Here is a 16125-nt window from a genome sequence, read left to right on the forward strand (position 1 = left end):
TTAGTAAAAAAAAACTTCTGAGGACCTTTTTAGCGTGTTTTTGGTGTTAGAGTTAGGAGAACATTCCTTTAATGTCAATCAGCGCTTATCTAGAACCTGGTTGCAATGTTCTCAGAATATACAACAAAGTTCTGGATGCTTTTTATGGGACATTGCCAGAACGTTCATGTGTCCAGTTTTCTGAGAGTACATCGTCAACGTTCCACCAAACATACACAGCACATGTTGTCATGTTTTCAGAATGTAAGATATTCATGTTCTAGACACGTTTCATGGGAATGCTGCAAGAACATTTCTGTATATCAGTCCCAAAGAAGCATTTCATTACCACACGTAATGTGGTACCATGTCTTTGGCAGCGATTACAGCCTCACGTATGACGCTACAAGCTTGGCACACCTGCACTTGGGGAGTTTCTCACGCTCTTCTCTGCAGATCGTCTTGAGTTAAAAAGGTGAAATCAATTAACAAAAATTAAAGACAGGGCTGTGTTCAAGAACACAAAGGAACAGGGCTACGTTCAAGAACACAACGAAACAGAACACAAGGTTGACTGAGAAAATAAATACAGAACCTTACTTGTAAGGTTTAAAACCTGAAAAGGGGTAAATGCCGATGGTCCGGGTAGCTATTTAATGAACTATTTAGCAGTCTTATGGCTTGGGGGTAGAAGCTTTTAAGGGTGCTGTTGGTTCCAGACTTGGTGCATCGGTAATGGCCCTACGGTCTTGTGAATGTTAAGATTGGTGGGTCCCCTGCGGGACAGTTGAGCTAACGTAGGCTAATGCGATGAGCATGAGGTTGTAAGTAACAAGAACATTTCCCAGGACATAGACATATCTGATATTGGCTGAAAGCTTTAACAAGAATTTATCTAACTGCATTACAGTTAAATAATACCATGCTATTGTTTGAGGAGAGTGCACCGTTTTGAACATGTAAAGTTATTAAGCAAATTATGCACATTTGGGCAGTCTTGATACAACATTTTGAACAGAAATGCAATGTTTCAATGGTTCTTCCATTGGATCAGTCAAAAATGTTGCACATACGCTGATGCCATCTAGTGGCCAAAATCTAAATTGCACCTGGGCTGGAATAATACATTATGGCCTTTCTCTTGCTTTTCAAAGATGACATTTTTTGTTTTTGTTTTTGCATTATCTTTTACCAGATCTAATGTGTTATATTCTCCTACATTCCTTTCACATTTCCACAAACTTCAAAGTATTTCCTTTCAAATGGTACCAAGAAAATGCATATCCTTGCTTCAGGGCCTGAGCTACACGCAGTTAGATTTGGGTATGTAATTTTAGGCAAAAATTGAAAAAAAGGGACCGATTCTTAAGAGATCCTTAACCTGTTCGAAGGTCTTACTCACATTGGCTATAGCGAGTGTGATCACAAAGTTGCCCGAAACAGCCGGTGCTCTCAAACATTGTTCAGAGTTGCTTGCCTCGAAGCAAGCATAGAAGGCATTTAGCTCGTTTGGTAGGCTCACATCGCTGATGCCAGTTATACCAAAACAATACACAACACAGAGTTCCATCTCCAGGTTTTCATGAGGAAAAATAGACAAATTGCAAAATAATCACTTAGGACCAGTGCTGGGGGTAATAAATACTTACAGCAACATATCCCTAACCTTGCCAACAGACAGAGCTGTGAATGGATCAGAGGTTCACCAATCAGTGCCTTGATTGACTCGGCTTTGGACACATAAATGTTCTTGACAAACTGTGTCTAGACGACTAATATCTTATATTTTGAGAACATGGCAAGCATGTTCTGTAGAGTATATGTTTGGTGGGACGTTGATGGAATATTCTCCTAACCCACAGAAAACTGGACACGTGGATGTTCTTGCAACATTCTCATTTCACGTGTCTAGAACATTCATATATTGTATTCTGAGAAAATGACAACCATGTTTTGTGTATGTTCGGTGGGACGTTCATGGAATATTCCCTCAACCGACAGAAAACAGGACACGTGAATGTTCTCGAAATGTTCTCATTTGAGTTTGTTTTTGTATTTCTTATGGATCCCAATGATCTGCTTTGGCAGCATCTACTCATCCTAAGGCCCAGCTAAATGAATGCAGTTATACAATTTTAAAAACATCACAAACATTCTCTGTGTGTTTGGTGCGACACACAGAAAACTGGACACATGAATGTTCTTCCAATTAAATGTTTCTATAACATTAAAATCTTAAGTTCTGAGAGCATGGTAACCACGTTCTGGGTAAGTTCTATTTGACATTATGGGAATTGTCTCTTGGAAACATTCCTTGCACATCACAGGAACATTCCAGTGAAAACGGTAGTTAATGACTTAATGAGACTCTTAAGGGAACATTTTCTAAAGTTGTGGGAACATTTGTTGTTAGCTGGGTGGACTAACATCAAAGAGAAGTTGGAGGACATCCGAATCATGTCCACTTTCACTTTCATGCTTAGTAAAATAAAATGTAAAAAAGACTCTACACAGACAGACTTAGGGGATAGATAGTCAGGTCTCTTTACTCTCCAGACTTGGGTATGGATGAACAGAGAGCACAGATCAGGGGTCTCTACACTCTACAGAAGGGGTTCGGCCACAGGCCGGGCATAGGGGGAGGGGGGCCGTGTGGACCGCAGTAGCCGCGCCAGAAGTGACAGCTGCAGGTGCCGACAGACACAGGGCTGGAGGGAGCAACAGGCAGAACGAACGGCAACTGTTGGCCTAATGCCGGAGGATAAATAATAAACCAACTGTGAGATAAGCACTGTTCTTCAATCGGGGAGAATAGGCTTCTAGAAAGGGGGGAAAATGCATGACTTGATGCAGAATTGTAAACCCCCGGCACCGGCGGTTTGGCACAGAAGATTAGTATCTGAAGATTAATTAAGCAGATGTCGCCATGAATATTTCAACTTTTGAGTAACCTGATATTGGACTGCGGGGTGATGTAATATGCACAGGGATCAGTAAATAATCCAGAGAGCACGTGCAAAATGGTCTCTCTCTGGTTGGATCAATTTCATGCTCATCTTGAGGCAGGGCGTGTGTGGACTGTGGAGAACAATCCATTCAAAGGACATCAGGACCGTATGTGTGTGTGTGCTTGTCCGTGTGTGTGTGTGAATGTACATACTGTGGAGATAAACCCATTCAGGAAAGCATCACGATAGACTGAATGCCCTCCAAATGGTGTCCTCCCCAAGATAAGCCAAAGACTCATCATTGTGTCATTGTGTTATACCATTTTGTATTGAATAATGAATGTATCACTGACATTCATGAAATTCAGCATCATCAGTACAAACAATGTGTCAGCCACATGGAAAATGAGATGGAGTGATGTGTGATACTGCTGCAGAATCAGAATGCAACAGAGAAATGTCTGTTCTAGGGTCAGGTTAGGTTTAAGGTTAGGTTTAGTTTAGCTAGGTTAGGCTTAGGGTTTCAGCAAAGCAAAATATGACCAGTTTACTGCACATCCCATATCTGCACCCTCTACTTGTTTCACTGTGGGGGTCACAGAGAATGATTCCTTGCACGGTACAGAGCTCCATGTACATACAGTGCAGGCGACCAAAACAACCTCAACATGCAACATTCAAACATTGTATCATGACACCTTTTCTGCAGTGTCGCCAGAATAGTTGAGGCTCTTTTCCCCTGTTGCTACCCTAGACCCTAGAGGATGTCACCTTCTTACCCTAACCCTTTGAGCCTTGCCCCTCTCAACAGTTCTTCTGGGCTGCAATGCCAGGCATCCAGCTCTGTCAGCAGGGTAACCCTATCCATCTCTTTGCCTGTGCCTGCGTGTGTGCGTGTGTGTGTGTACACTCCACTGCGGTGGGTACACTGTGGCTGCACGACCAAACCCCCTAGAGTCGATGTCCACGGCCTCACTGAAATCGAATTAGCATGATGAAAAAAATCCCAATAAAAAGTTTAAGCTAAATACATTTTTTTGCATTTGATGCGTCTCAATCCACCACATCTGCCGATGTCACACCTCCGTATCTGCGGTGAAAAGCGACAGAGCTACAGCGAGGTTCGTCAGACCATGAGACGTCTCACAAAATCGGTCTTCTCACAAAATCGCCTGTAACATCCGAACATTTTGGGCTACAAACCGTTATGACCCCTCTATGGAAAGAGGTGTCTTGGGACGCATCTGAAGTCGGGAAAGGTTGTTTTGCTCCGATGCCCACAGGCCTCAGAAGACTCGTCTGAAGGTCCCCCTGTACCAGCAGAAAAACTATATGGAAGGATATATGGAGACTGTATTGTTCCAAAAAATAAGGGGTTAAATACATGGAGGAACTTCCTTGAGATATTTTGGGAGTCTATCTGTTGTTCCATGTAGTGAATCTGTTATTCAATGCGTTTGTATGAGCTAATAGCAGTATGGCCACATTTTTCATCAAATAATTGTATTTGATGTATTTTTTATACTTCAATTCAAAATCAAATAGCTAAATGATCCTTGGTATGACCTTCTTAAAACAATTCCATAAAGCTTCGTAAACCCCCCGCCCCCGCCCCACCCACTCTCCCTCCCAGATTAGACAGGGTTTAGACTGTAATGGGTTAACTCTAACAAGTCCTGCAGTATTTTTAGCGTCTGTAATTACCCACGTCTCAGTATGCCCCCCTCTATGACACACCTCTCCCCAGAAACCTCTGACCCCGTCCTCCGAAATGTAACTGGAACCTGGGATCAGACAGTTAACGTGACGTCTGTTTCTAAACACCATAGTAAATCTACAGCAAGACTTCACCCCTGTCCTCCAGCCAGATCACTCTGCTCAATGCAACAACAAAAAACGTTTATAAAAAAAAGACATATATTTTACCATTATTTAACTAGACAAGTCAGTTAAGAACAAATTCTTCTTTACAATGATGACCTACATAGGGTTGAAACTAGGCCTAGTTCTCATTCGATCTTCCAGAAAAGACCAGACTGCCTCTGGAGAATGCCGAGCCCAAAAGGGGATGTGTTGTCTCTGCCCACTGAACAGCTGGGTGCCTGGAGCAGACTGGGAAGACAGACAGGGTGAAGATGTTAATGAAAAGGTGGATGGGTGGATGGGTGGGAGATCGGTGGTGGGTTGTGTACCATCCCTTGTTGCCCAGCCATGCATCCATCACTCCATCCCTCCATCAATCCATCCATCCGTCCCTTTATCAGTGGAACTCCACCCCCCCACATCTCCACATGCGCCCTCGATGAAAGAGCCGCGACAGGCACCACCACACCAACCTCTCCACATGCAACATGCAGCAGCAGGCCACTTGGCACTAACATAAGCTGTCGTGTCTCCCTGAGGCCGGAGTGTGCCAGGCGACAGCTGCATGGATCAGGCCCTGGGCCCCGTGCCCCGCCTGCCTATTGGCCCCCTGTTGGACCTCACTGGTTGGCCCTGGCTGGTCTCCGAGGGCCGGGGCTACGGGGGACCACTCTGTACTTCTCAATAGGAGCATTGTTCTGGGGAGTGCTGGATAAGCCCCCATATCAGAGAGCTAGAGGAGTCATGGTAGAGAGGGTACATGGTGTGTTAACAGTTGGAAGAGAGAGTGGAGACTGGCACTGTGGATCAGATGAGCTTGATATAATGGTTGTGTGTGGGGTGTGTGTGGGTCCATGGGTCCATGTCAACCAACATTGACCCTACTGCTGACTCACAAACGTGGGGAAAGGAATGCAAATGTTACCTCGAAAGTCAAATCAAATGCACATATTTAGCAGATGTTATTGCGGGTGTAGCAAAATGCTTGTGTTCCTAGCTCCAACAGTAATATCTAACAATACACACACATCTAAAAGGTAAAGAATGGAATGAATAAATATAGAAATATTCAAAATACAGTACCAGTCTAAAGTTTGGACACACCTGCTCATTCAAGGGTTTTTCTTTATTTGAACTATTTCTACATCGTACAATAATAGTGAAGACATCAAAACTATGAAATAACACATGGGTAATCATGTAGTAAACAAAAAAGTGTTAGACAAATCAAAATGTATTTTATAATATAAAATTCTTGAAAGTAGCCAACCTTTGCCTTGATGACAGCCTTGCACACTCTTAGCGTTCTCTCAAACAGCTTCACCTGTAATGCTTCTCCAATCGTCTCGAAAGAGTTCCCACATATGCTGAACACTTGTTGGCTGCTTTTCCTTCACTCTGCATTCCAACTCATCCCTATCCATCTCAATTGGGTTGAGGTTGGGTGATTGTGGAGGCCGGGTCATCTGATGCAGATCTCCATCAGTTTCCTTCAAATAGCCCTTACACAGCCTGGAGGTGTGTTGGATCATTGTCCTGTTGAGAAACAAATGATAGTCCCACTAAGCGCAAACCAGATGGGATGGCGTATTGCTGCAGAATGCTGTGGTAGCCATGCTGATTGTGTGCCTTGAATTCTAAATAAATCACAGACAGTGTCACCAGCAAAGCACCTCCACACCATCACACCTCCTCCTCCATGCTTCATGGTAGGAACCACAGATGTGGAGATCATCCGTTCACCTACTCCGCGTCTCACAAAAACACGGCGGTTGGAACCAAAAATCTCAAATTTGGACCAAAGTACAGATTTCCACCGGTCTGTCTACTGCTTGTGTTTCTTGGCCCAAACAAGTCTCTTCTTCTTATTGGCTTCCTTTAGTAGTGGTTTCTTTGCAGCAATTCAACCATGAAGGCCTGATTCACACTGTCTCCTCTGAACAGTTGATTTTGAGATGTGTCTGTTACTTAAACTCCATGAAGCATTTATTTGGGCTGCAATCTGAGGCTGGTAACTCTAACAAAATCATCCTCTGCAGCAGAGGTAACTCTGGGTCTTTCATCATAGCGCTTGATGGTTTTTGCGACTTCACTTAAAGAAAAGTTAAAGTTCTTTACATTTTCCGCATTGACTGACCAAGTCTTAAAGTAATGATAGACTGTTAACTTTTAACAAGGCACATCTGTTAGTTGAAATGCATTCCAGGTGACTACCTCATGAAGCTGGTTGAGAGAATGCCAAGAGTGTGCAAAGCTGTCATCAAGGCATGGGGTGGCTACTTTGTAGAATCTCAAATATAAGTATATTTTGATTTGTTAATCACATTTTTGCTTACTACATGATTCCATATGTGTTATTTCATAGAGTTGATGTCTTCACTATTATTCTACAATGTAGAAAATATTTTAAAAAGTAAAGAAAAACCCTTGAATGAGTAGGTGTGTCCAAACTTTGACTGGTACTGTATAGACAATATGGACAAAATATGGCTATAATATGTGTATATCTGAATAGTATACAGTTTGTACAGAAACAGTTAAATAGGATAGGCCTTAACTAGAATACAGTATGTAAACATTATTAAAGGGATTATGTACATACAGTGCCTTGCGAAAGTATTCGGCCCCCTTGAACTTTGCGACCTTTTGCCACATTTCAGGCTTCAAACATAAAGATATAAAACTGTATTTGTTTGTGAAGAATCAACAACAAGTGGGACACAATCATGAAGTGGAACGACATTTATTGGATATTTCTAACTTTTTTAACAAATCAAAAACTGAAAAATTAGGCGTGCAAAATTATTCAGCCCCCTTAAGTTAATACTTTGTAGCGCCACCTTTTGCTGTGATTACAGCTGTAAGTCGCTTGGGGTATGTCTCTATCAGTTTTGCACATCGAGAGACTGACATTTTTTCCCATTCCTCCTTGCAAAACAGCTTGAGCTCAGTGAGGTTGGATGGAGAGCATTTGTGAACAGCAGTTTTCAGTTCTTTCCACAGATTCTCGATTGGATTCAGGTCTGGACTTTGACTTGGCCATTCTAACACCTGGATATGTTTATTTTTGAACCATTCCATTGTAGATGTTGCTTTATGTTTTGGATCATTGTCTTGTTGGAAGACAAATCTCCGTCCCAGTCTCAGGTCTTTTGCAGACTCCATCAGGTTTTCTTCCAGAATGGTCCTGTATTTGGCTCCATCCATCTTCCCATCAATTTTAACCATCTTACCTGTCCCTGCTGAAGAAAAGCAGGCCCAAACCATGATGCTGCCACCACCATGTTTGACAGTGGGGATGGTGTGTTCAGCTGTGTTGCTTTTACGCCAAACATAACGTTTTGCATTGTTGCCAAAAAGTTCAATTTTGGTTTCATCTGACCAGAGCACCTTCTTCCACATGTTTGGTGTGTCTCCCAGGTGGCTTGTGGCAAACTTTAAACAACACTTTTTATGGATATCTTTAAGAAATGGCTTTCTTCTTGCCACTCTTCCATAAAGGCCAGATTTGTGCAATATACCACTGATTGTTGTCCTATGGACAGAGTCTCCCACCTCAGCTGTAGATCTCTGCAGTTCATCCAGAGTGATCATGGGCCTCTTGGCTGCATCTCTGATCAGTCTTCTCCTTGTATGAGCTGAAAGTTTAGAGGGACGGCCAGGTCTTGGTAGATTTGCAGTGGTCTGATACTCCTTCCATTTCAATATTATCGCTTGCACAGTGCTCCTTGGGATGTTTAAAGCTTGGGAAATCTTTTTGTATCCAAATCTGGCTTTAAACTTCTTCACAACAGTATCTCGGACCTGCCTGGTGTGTTCCTTGTTCTTCATGATGCTCTCTGCGCTTTTAACGGACCTCTGAGACTATCACAGTGCAGGTGCATTTATACGGAGACTTGATTACACACAGGTGGATTGTATTTATCATCATTAGTCATTTAGGTCAACATTGGATCATTCAGAGATCCTCACTGAACTTCTGGAGAGAGTTTGCTGCACTGAAAGTAAAGGGGCTGAATAATTTTGCACGCCCAATTTTTCAGTTTTTGATTTGTTAAAAAAGTTTGAAATATCCAATAAATGTCGTTCCACTTCATGATTGTGTTCCACTTGTTGTTGATTCTTCACAAAAAAATACAGTTTTATATCTTTATGTTTGAAGCCTGAAATGTGGCAAAAGGTCGCAAAGTTCAAGGGGGCCGAATACTTTCGCAAGGCACTGTAGGGCAGACGCCTTGAAGGTGCATGGTTTGAATAACTGGCTGGTAGCCGGCTAGTGACAATGACTAAAGGTTAGGGCAGGGTACTGGTACTGGGTGGAGGCCTGCTAGTGGTGACTAAGTCTGTTGTCCTTGAGAATGAAGACGTTCTTCCCAGCTTTTTATGCACCTGTACTGACCTTGCCTTCTGGATGGTAGCAGGTTGAACAGGCTAGGGTGACTTAGGTATTTGAGGAACTTCCTGTGGCACCGGGTGCTCCATCCACCTGGAGGGCAGGCAGTGAGCCCCCGGTGATGCCCACCACCATCAAATACTTTGAAAAGCAAGCTGAAGTTAAATAAATATTCAGTAACTCTTTGGGAGATGAGAATGAAATATTATGTTCAATTGTTCAAACCAACACATGCCCACTGCTAAGGTGTTGAACACACAGATGCGCCTGAAGTTAAGCACAACAACAGCTAAATGAAAGCAACCCATGGCCTTGTAGTTACGTAAGAGCAGCAGGCGGCTCTAAAAGTTATTGTATGTATTGATGAAAGTGAGTGTTGTGTAGTGTTGAAGGGTAGTTCCATGACATGGGTGCCCTTTGAGTCCCTTTGATATTTTAAGTACACATTTTGCCTGTTATATTGAATTAAGTGCCCTTTATTATAGAACACAAGGAAAATTGAATAGATCAGATTTTTTATAATTCTGCATTGGTTTTTGAAGTCCCTCTATGCATCCTCTGTGACTTCCACTTAATCCAAACATGTATCCAAGTTTTCACCATCATTGTAAAGCCCTAGTTATTTTCTTGCTTTGACAAAGTCATTTCTGAAGATTATTATTGATTTCATTGGGGTTAGAGCGTTGGCCTAGTAACCGGAAGGTTGCAAGTTCAAACCCCTGAGCTGACAAGGTACAAATCTGTTGTTCTGCCCCTGAAAAGGCAGTTAACCCACTGTTCCTAGGCCGACATTGAAAATAAGAATTTGTTCTTAACTGATTTGCCTAGTTTAAAAAAAAGTGATTTTATATATATTTAATAAACTCTCTCTCATTTTTTAGGTCAACCCTGTTGTGTGAACTGAACCCTCTTTTAAATATGGTGAAACTTTAATTAAAACAATCTAAGGAAATATTGAACATCTAATAGTTATCATAACAGTCAAATCATAGTGTAAAAGCAGGTGAGCTGGTTCAACTCTTTTTGGACATTTTCTGGTGTTTTGTGGTGTAAAACTGAGTGGTTCGAAAACAACATGTCAACCCTGTTACTCATAGATAAAACAGGCTAGACATGTTTCAACAATATAAATGATTTAAGATGAAGTAGTCAACCCTGTTACCGTCAAAACTGTTGCTCTATTTTTCACTTAATAGGCACTTTGAAATGGGAAAACATGTTTTCTATTAAGTTGAACATGTGCTCTCTATGACAGAAAACAAAAATTCACCAAGGTACTGTACACTACTCAAAATGCACCTAATTGGTGGAACAACCCTGCAGTTGTTACATAATGCCGCATTCACGTGCTAGACGGAACTAGGAAATTCAGAAATGTCAGACTTGCTAACTAGTTGCAGTTATACACGTTCAACCAATTAGCAAGTCAGAAACGTCAGAGTTCCAACTGGCAAGTGAACATGGCATAAGTGACGTCGCCTCCTCACTTTTGACCCCATGGTCTGTGTTTTTGCAGAGTGCACCATCAGTGGGCTAGGGATGGGAAGTTGAGTTGGGCAAGACATTAGTAAGTAGTGCATAAGCCTTTTCCGAGCCAGAACAGTGTTGGGCATAGGATATAAGCACATTTTTTTCTGCGATATAATTAGTGTTTACCCTTATGGGAAAGAAACTACATGATTTAACATGTGGAAAATTTATTTCGCATGTGACATGATGTGTTTTTGGAACACTTCACCTGTGATGGTACTTCACATGAAGGTTCATATTTCACATAACCTTTCACATGTGGATTCAAATTTTCACAGGCGATGCCCTTTAAACAATAATGAGTTGTTATCATACAAACAGTGCTTTCAACATACAGTGTTTTCAACATACATATATTTTGTATGTTTAGTTTACAGTAACTATTACTCAACATGTTTTTACCGAGGTATTTGAACTCAAAACCTCCGATCTTCCCACTATTCCACTATGTCCACGTTAGCAACTGATTTCACCTGTATCACTACACTAAAGTAAACCACAGCTTTGTTACAAATACACCCAAGAAAAACAATTACATGTATCATCAAGATTCAGGAGTAACATTAAAACATAATAATATGCCCCACCAACATTAAACAACTACAGAGAAAACCCTAAATTGCTGAAATAAGTACATGCAATCAATGATGAGAGAATAGTCCGAATAATTGATAACTAAAATAGCTGTGCAGTGCAGGGCAGGGCAGGGCAGTGCAGGCACTCTTTTGCTAAGTGCAGAGATGTATTATGTGCATCAAAAATATCAGCTTACCTCAAATCCTAAGGGTTGTGAGTTCAAATCCCAGTTGGGATATTTCTTTGCTGAACAGCAATAACACATGGAATTGCATTTGAAAACATGTAATCACATTTTCACATGATTTCACATGTGAAATGACACATGAAGTGTTCCAAAATAATGATTTCACACATGAAATGTCAGAAATGAAGTGTTTAGAAAACACTTGTTCGCGTGAAATGTCACATATGGAGTGTTCCAAAACAAACGTGTAATTTCCCATTTCATGTGTCAAATCAGGTGAGTCCTGTAAATTAACTTGGCATGCCTCACTTTCAATTGCATTTAACCTTAAAGGACACTTCAGATACACTTCAGGCACAAACTGTTTTTGTTAAAAATCCTGTCATTTCATACTAAGTTACCGGCTACTAAGTTGCAGTGAAAATATTGGAAACTTTTAATGTATTTCTACAGCTGACCTATATTTTGACAATACATATCGTATTCAGGAAGTACACAGAAATGTTACTTCTAATTATTTTTAATACCGGAAACATAGGAATTGGGTTTACTCTCTGAATTGACTGGAACTTAAATGGATTTGACCTCAACATTGATAAGCACACTTTGGACATAACCACACTTTGGATATAACCACACTTTGGATGTAACCACACTTTGGACATAACCACACTTTGGACATAACCACACTTTGGACATAACCACACTTTGGACATAACCGCACTTTGGACATAACCACACTTTGGACGTAGCCACACCTGGGATTTTAACTCGCAACCTCTGAAAAGGCAGTAACCTGAGTTGCCTGCTTCGCCACCAGGTCTGTGGCCCTGATAGAGATCACCCACAGATTTATTGGCAAGAATACATTTCTGCACTTTGCTAAAAGTTGCCTGGAATGAAGTCAATAATTGTGTGATTATCTGGCAAAACCATCTAAAAAGCAGCAATGCTCATGGAAACTTGCCAGTAAGGCCTAGATTCAATCAGATCAAGCGTTAGCACATGCTAGCCGACATCCACATAGGTGGTGTTTTGGCAGCGTCGGAGGTGTAACTGTGTTAGCGCTGTCAAATCGGTGAGCGGCTGTGTGGTTATTGTCATGAAGCCACACCATCCTACTCGTGTTAGAAGTTCAGAATGAGACAGTGTAGGCTGTATAGAAATAATGACACTCGAATAGAAAATCACTAGTGGTTAGAGCGTTGGACTAGTAACCGGAAGGTTGCAAGTTCAAACCCCCAAGCTGACAAGATACAAATCTGTCATTCTGCCCCTGAACAGGCAGTTAACCCACTGTTCCTAGGCTGTCGTTGAAAATAAGAATTAACTTAACTGACTTGCCAAGTTAATTAAATTAATGTTAAATTAAAAAAATCATTAATATTTCAATGAGTCATATTGTGGTGTTTATTACATGTCATATTCAAGGCTGCAGGGACTTCTCTTAATGCAAAAAGTACAAAAGAACCCCTATGCAGATGTCTGCTAGAATCTACCCCTAAATGTGGATAAGCACTCTCGGGATTTGAACTTGCAACCTTTTGGTCTGGAGTGCATTAATGTGTCAGCAGTGCCACCAGATGGTTATTTGTTATAATGAACATATATGCACACAGAAAAAGAAAAAAAAACAGAGTACCATTACGGTATAGTGTTGTTTCCTGGTGTACAAAAACATTGAGGTACACTCAGAGGTACACATAGGAACTCACATGGTAATGGTCGTTACCTTGAAGGGTACAGTATATGTGCGGATAATCTAGTTTAATGGTACGTTTATTAACCCAATATATTAAATGTAAAGCTGTGTTCGTAGCCATGTGGGAGTTGGGAATGTACCAGTTGTGAAGTCGTAAATAGTTGGAGGGCCGTTCAAGAGTCTTTTTCCCAGTTGTTGGTGGTAAATTCCCGCTTCCCACTTGGTGACGAATGCAGCATCATTACTGCACATTGAAATGTATGTGGAGGCAATGTGCTGACGGGGTCTCATTAGCATATTTGGGGGCATGGTCTAAAATATGTTGTTTTTGTGCCACCTGTCAGTAGAGGAAGTTTGAGCACCTGTTTTGACATTGTCAGTGCTGCAGTTTTTGTAAGAACTTGTGAGCTGCACTGTTAAGATGTTGTTGTGCATTTTTAAGTAGCTTAATGGCAGCTACCTAACAGGAAGGTAATGTTTAAAGTTCAATAACTTAGTGTCAACTAGTTACAAGTGGGATATTGTCAAATTCACAGTAATTTACTGTAGCTAATCCATCACACTAACTGACCTGAAGGTCTGATAGGGAAGTGAATGTTATAATTACATGCAGACTAGCTATAAATGAAATATTGTATGGCTCTTTGGAATAACCTGCACTTATGACAGCCTTTAGAAATGCTACAGAACTGACAGTATACAAGCTTAATGTTTATGAACAGAGCACATTAAATAGGATGACATTCCGGCTTACGGAATACCAAAAACAGCTAGCTGAAAGCCACACTTCAAATAGGCACAGCTGGTTACAGTATGCTGCCAATCTGCAACTGATGTGCATATTGTCAGCAGAAGAGTCAGTGAAGGCACAATAGGTTAAAGACAACAATTTGCAAGTAAGTTACTGTGACTAACATACATTAGAGACAGATAGTTTCTAGTTAATAATTGACAATTTCACAGATCAACTCATTAATGACACATTCAGAACAGAGGGTGTCAAAGTGGGTTGCTTGCATCGGCATAACCATGAAATACTTAAACACTTCCACTGACGGTTAGCACAAATACACATATCTGACCACACCCCAAAATATTTAAATGTGACCCACCTGTACATTGCCCCCACCTATGAAAGCGCAGTGATGATTGTACCTTATATTCCAAATATTGGGTAAAACAAATCTCCCATTATAACTACAAGGTACCAAACTGTACAATATGAGTTCATGTGTGTACCTGTGAAGTGTACCTTTGACCTTGTTGTACCCCAGGAAACAGCACTGTAGTATACCCTAACCGTATGATTATTTTTCGATAGTGTGATAATACATGTTCCAAGAAACATTGACGCACTCTCAACCAAGAGGTTGCAAGTTCAAATCCTCGAAGAACTGACGTATACTCTACTTCAAGTGCCCTTGAGCACGGCCAGTTTTATGTTGGTGGCGATAATTGGACAATTATTTACTTGATTCTTGGCCGTTTTTAGCAAAGTGCAGAAATGAATTATTGCCGACAAGTCTGTGGCCATATCCCTGTCACACACACAGATCGTGTGGTGTATAACTGCACCGTAGCAGGACATCTTAGGTTGCTGTAGCAACCAGCAAGTTATGAGTTCAAATCCCAATTTAAGGCTGATTCACAGTAAGGATCTCCTGAAAACATCATTGGTGATGTACCTGTAACAATCTGGGAATTAGACAAAACCTGCTTGGGGACCATGACTGCTAAAGTGTAATTAATGTAAATTATTGCATTTCAAAGTAAAATATTCTAAATGACATTTGACACCTGGGTTTTGTTGTCCCAATGTTGTCCCATGTGTAGTGTCATGTTGAAATTGTGCATCCCCGTGTCACATTTTTTGTCACGTTAAGTTCACACGAGATAATGTTCTCACATGTGCTCACCTACTGTATTGTCACGTGTAGTTTTATGTTATGACATGTTGCTTGACACGTTGTCCCATGTTGCTTCACATGTTGTCCCATGTTGCTTCACATGTTGTCCCATGTTATCCCATTAACTTCACATTAAATCACGTGTTCATAAGAGGAGGCACACCTTTATGTCCTCCTGTACGGCTCAAGACCGCTGTCCCAACACTTTTTTTAAATTAAGGTACATTTTAATTGACACAGAATAATTTCCTCAGGCTCTGTTGCAATTCGTATGCTTCTTGTCACATTGGAGTGTTTTTACAGTTAGTATGGTTCGCACAACGATTCAGGGTAAGCTTGTTTTTACATTCATACGTTTTACTGTGGAGTTTTCCAGTGTGGGTTTATGCCATGTAACTGGGGGTGATTTATCCTTTCACGCTGTGTATTGGGCCAAGAGCACGGCTCTGGTTGCTGCAGGGGCGAACCTGACACCCAGGCCACCGTGAGTTACTACAGGTGTGTCACTAAACCTAACCTCTCAACAGGGACGCAGAAATGTCCCGACTCCCAAATGCGCTGTACAAACATAAGTCTTCAGAGAAAGTTAACTGGAGTAATATGCTCTTTCTTGTCTTATTGGTGGGTGGGAGCCATTATTTTCCCTCTGTCTCAACATCCCAGAATGAACACCATTCAGAACAGAGAGTGTCACTTTTTGAATCCTAGGTTACAGTACTGCTTGCTGGGGTGAATTATTCTGCAATGTATCCATATCCCTTCACCGAGATATACACCTGCATGTTTCCACACATTCCAGCAGAGGGAGCTATTGTCTTGACTTCATTCTCTACCATGGGCAACTGATGTGGGTTGAGCTGAATGTATCATTTTAGCAATTTGTCATCTTTGGTTGGTGCCAAAGGCTCCATTTGTGGACTGCAAAACAATTTTAAAAAAACGTATGGGAGTCCTGAAGGTCATGGTCTGAATATGAGATACTATGAGATCCCATAGGCCAGGAGAGTAGAAGCTTAGCGCTCTTCTAATCGTTTTTTTTT

Source organism: Oncorhynchus mykiss, chromosome 2 (assembly GCF_013265735.2).
Source record: "Oncorhynchus mykiss isolate Arlee chromosome 2, USDA_OmykA_1.1, whole genome shotgun sequence".
NCBI lineage: Eukaryota > Metazoa > Chordata > Actinopteri > Salmoniformes > Salmonidae > Oncorhynchus > Oncorhynchus mykiss.